Source organism: Macrobrachium rosenbergii, chromosome 25, assembly GCF_040412425.1.
Source record: "Macrobrachium rosenbergii isolate ZJJX-2024 chromosome 25, ASM4041242v1, whole genome shotgun sequence".
NCBI lineage: Eukaryota > Metazoa > Arthropoda > Malacostraca > Decapoda > Palaemonidae > Macrobrachium > Macrobrachium rosenbergii.
The window spans coordinates 18861321-18866320 of NC_089765.1; the positions used below are offsets into that span (position 1 = coordinate 18861321).

At 35.7% G+C, this 5000-nt stretch overlaps 1 protein-coding gene across 8 annotated transcripts in view; it reads left to right on the plus strand.

Moving 5' to 3' along the window:
- ASPP (Ankyrin-repeat, SH3-domain, and Proline-rich-region containing Protein) overlaps positions 1 to 5000 on the plus strand; it is a 391037-nt gene that overhangs the window by 54830 nt on the left and 331207 nt on the right. The gene's annotated exons all lie outside the window — the stretch shown is intronic.

The window sequence follows — 5000 nt, forward strand, 5'->3', positions numbered from 1 at the left end:
TATATATATATATATATATATATATATATATATACATACATATATATATACTGTATATATAACTGAGTTACGAAAATATGGAACGTGATGAATATATAAATAATATAAATAAAGACAAAATCCTCGACGGAAAGAAAAACATTGGAGTGCTGCAAGGCCTTTCGACTCATCGTCCTTTACTTAGCAGACTGAAGAAATATAAAAATGAGATTACAAGTTTGTAATCCCCCATCTGTCATTTATGTGAGTTTTCTTTGTAAACTTATTTTTATATTTCTTCAGTCTGCTAAGTAAAGGACGATGAGTCGAAAGGCCTTGCAGCACTCCATTGTTTCTCTTTCCTTCGTGGATTTTGTCTTTATATATATATATATATATATATATATATATATATATATATATATATATATATATATATATATATGTGTGTGTGTGTGTGTGTGTGTGTGTGTGTTTGATGTATAAATGAATAAACGGTACTACGCGTCTTCAGTCCATTGCTTTCACGCTGCGGTACGGAAGTTTTTTTTAAAGAAGAAAAAGCAATAATTCTTGTCGCCGAAAGCAAGAAGGAAAATGGAATTTGGCCATTGATTTGAACATGAATATTCAAGCTTTTATTTTTGTTCCCAGATTGCATAGCTGAAAGAGGACTAAGCTTTTCAAGCTTTCTTTTTTTTTTTTTTTTTTTTTGCTTGTTAAATTTTTTATTTTTTTTTTTTTTTTTTTTTTTAGACGCTTAATTCAGCTGACCTGAATTTGATTGGTGATTAGGGATGATTGTTCTTTTAGGAAAAATGTATTACAGTATCGTTCTCTTAGTTTTTTTTATTTAAAAAAATTTTTTTTTGGGGACGCTTAATTCGTCTGACCTGAATTTGATAGGTGATTAGGGATGATTGATTTCTATGAAAAATGTATTGTAGTATCGTTTGCGATTTCTGTGGGAAAAGAATATTTATTGTAAAATATGAGTTTCGCATATTGGTGCATATTATTATTATTATTATTATTATTATTATTATATCTTTAACGAGGTTTCGAAATGAATAAAATGTTCAGTGCTGTATATTTGTAAAAGATATTTCCGTGAATATTTAGGTTTTTATTTTTGTAGTTTATTTTGTATATTTTTATGAACTTTAATGCCTTCGTTTTGATGTTATTGTGAAATGTCTGCAGCAGCTTATGTTGATATATGTTACATATGTCGTAAGGTTTGAATATTATTATTATTATTATTATTATTATTATTATTATTATTATTATTACTGTTTTTTGTATTTTATGTATGTATGTGTGTGTGTGCGTGTGTGTGCGCATTTTATTTTCTCATTGTCACAATCACTATAATTTTCTTGGAAATAAACGTAAATTGCAATTTATAGTGCAGATTTTAACACCTAATATCTCTTGTAAGTTTGCAGTATCGTCCACTTTGCTGATTTATCAATGAAGAGAGTTTGTGTGGTATTGCCAATGACTACCCTCGCTCTCTCTCTCTCTCTCTCTCTCTCTCTCTCTCTCTCTCTCTCTCTCTCTCTCTCTCTCTCCCCTGGCATAAAACCCTGGTCTAGGAGACTACCTATGACGTCACGGGGTTGGCACTTGTAAAGGTGTCGTGAGGTTTTGCGCGAGTGCGTCTTTTTGGTGCCAGGAGGTTAGGGGCGTTGTGGGGTTGGGGAGTATTGGGGAAGGTTGAGGGGAGTTTATGATGATGAATATAATGAATGGTTCGCCTCCATTCGAGATGGTGAGGTTTATAATCTCTTTGAGACCTCCCGTCCGCTAATCACGATGTGATGGTATGCGTTTTGACGGGCTACTGATGACGCATGTCTGTTATCACTCTCTCTCTCTCTCTCTCTCTCTCTCTCTCTCTCTCCGTCCTAGCTGTCTCTCTGCTCCTTCCTAGCTCACTAGCTTTTTCTCTCCGCTGTCTTAGCTTTGACTGATTCTCTCTCTCTCTCCGTCCTAGCATTGCTGTCTCTCTCTCTCTCTCTCTCTCTCTCTCTCTCTCGTTCTAGCTGTCTGTCTCCTCCGTCCTAGCCCACTAGCTTTTTCTCTCCGCTGTCTTAGCTTTGACTGATTCTCTCTCTCTCTCTCTCTCTCTCTCTCTCTCTCTCTCTCTCTCTCTCTCTCTCTCTCTCGTCCTAGCTCTTAAAAATCCGGCTATATAATTCAATAAGCTTTTTCACACACGCCTATCTTGTCCATTCCTAGCGTAGGGATCGAACACAAGTCCCACTAAATTGCAATCTAGGGATCGAACGCTAGTCCCGCTCGATCGCAATCCACGTGCTCTAACCACTAGCTGCAGGAGATAACTATAGCAAAACTTTTGATGTGCGAAGACCCGCCATCTTTCTTTTGTCTGTCTTTTGAGGTCCCTCAAGAATAGGAAGGTATTCATTCCGTATGATGGCAGAGGCACGCATGTATACGTACATACCTGGCACCTCTTACGTAGAAGGTGCCCAGAAGGTATGGGCGGGCGGGGGCCGGGGGAGGGGGATGCCAGTGCCAGTGCCACCTCGGGCCATCAAACAAACCAGCGAAAAGTTTGGCCACTGTTACACCATTCCTCGTGCAGCCCAAATAATTTATCTGTTTGGCGACTGACTACTTGGGTCCCCCTTTTAGGGGGGGCGGGGGCTGGTTAGTGCCGTCAGTGCACCTCACGCGCGGTGCACTGTGGGCATTACTTAAGGTTCTTTGCAGCATATGTTCCTTAGACCTCTAGCTGCAACCTCTTTCATTCCTTTTACTGTACCTCCATTCGTATTCCTTCTTCCATCTTACTTTCCTCAACCCTCTTCTAAAAATTGTTTCATAGTGCAAGTGTTTTGAGCTTTTCCTCCTGTTACACCTTCGTGACCTCTTACTCTCAATTTTCCTTTCAGCGCTGAATGACATCATAGGTCCCAGCGCTTGGACTTCGGCCTAAATTGTACATTTTGTTCTATTCTACTTCTTGAGTCTTCAGGGATGCCCATGCCCACCCATCACTGCCCCGGTCTTTCCTTGAGGTTTTGTTACCGTTTGGGTATTTTTAGTGGCGTGCCTGGCATTGCGGTGACCGCCGTGAGAGGGCGCATGCGCATGTTGCCGTTGCTTTGAATGTGAGGGATACCCCTATTCCCTAGGGTACTTAGGAAATTGTTTCTGTATAGATTGACAGTATGTTTATTTGTTTGTTTGTTCATTTCAAACAAAGTAAAATTATTGCACATTTCTTATATACCTTTAGATTGACAGCATTTTTGTTTGTTCATTTAAAATAAAAATTTATTACATGTAATTAGTATGTACTTTAAGATTGATAGTATGTTTGTTTGTTCGTTCATTGCAATCAAACAAAATTTATTACATAATCCGTATATACTTTTAGATTGACAGTATTTTTGTTTGTTTGTTCATTGCAAACAAAAATAAAATGATTACATAATTCTTATATACTATTAGATTGAAAGTATGTATGTTTGTTTGTTCATTTCAAGCAAAAAACAAAACAAAAAATATTTATTCCTTAATTCGTATATATACTTATATATATTGGTAGCTTGCTTTTTTTTTAAAGAAATTTCTTATTAGAATGACAGTATGTGTTTTGTTTGTTCCTTTAAAACAAACAACCAAAAAAAATTATTCCATAATTCATAATTATATACTTTTGTATATTACTGGCTTGCTTATCTTTTTAAAGAATTTCTTATTGAAATTATGTAACAGATTCTGCCCGACAAGATGTTTATTTGTTTGTTCATTTCAAAGAAAAAACAAAACAAAAATATTTGTTCCGTAATTCGTACATGCATTTTTATATTAGTAGCTTGCCTTTTTATAAAGATTTTTTGTATTTGGTCCTTTTGAAGTTATGTAAGAAAGTCTACCACGAGTCTTGTGTAATTCAGTGTTGTTTTATTGAGATTCCGCATATATTGAAATTGTTAACTCTCTCTCTCTCTCTCTCTCTCTCTCTCTCTCTCTCTCTCTCTCTCTCTCTCTCTCTCTCTCTCTCTCGTATGATAGGTGTTTCGTATGTGTTAGTGACAGGAAAGTATTTAGCATTGCCAAATATCGACCTTGGTTTTCGTAATAATAATAATAAAGTTAGTAATAGTACGATTCATAATAATAATAATAATAGTAAATTATTATCATTAAACATAGGACACGTTCAGTAAGGATAACATGCGCCATCATCATCATCATATCATCATCATCATCATCATCCTCGTCATAAATAATGATAACACTAATAACGATAACAATAAAAAAATCGGAATAATTAAATTAAAACGTGACTGTCAATGACATTATTATATACCTTTGTGCCTTTAAATTCAAAAGAGTATAACAATGAGTAACAATGAGACCAGTAGCCTGTAACTGGGCAAATCTCATTTTCAGGAGCTAAAAGCAGACTGGAAGTTCTTCTGGTGCTTAAAAGCTTAGGACAATAACTTGGTATAATGACTCCATTGCGGTTTGCTTTGTGTAGGTAATGGGAAATCTTTTGCTGAGGTGGAAAAGTACATTTTAATCAGCGCGCTGACGCAGCAGAATATTCTTTCAGTAACGTCCAAAGTCTTTTTTTTATTTTGTAATTTTCTGCTCTATAGACCCCATCAGCTATCTATTGCAAAGGAGTCGTTCCCATCCATCAAGGCCCATCAACTCTTGTAATGTGCCAATCACTCAATCTGGTCCCTTAATGCAGGCAGCGACAGCGCCAACTCTATTTTGCTCTATAATTGTAATTTGTTAATTTTTTTTTTTAAAATGGTGATTTTGAAGAGGATGAAAGGTTCTGTTTTCTGGTCACTTACTTTTTTATTTTGTGGTATTTGATGGGATTTTTCTGGGTTGAGAAAGTTAGACATTCTTGAGGCTTCTTTACTCTCTCTCTCTCTCTCTCTCTCTCTCTCTCTCTCTCTCTCTCTCTATATATATATATATATATATATATATATATATATATATATATATATATATAT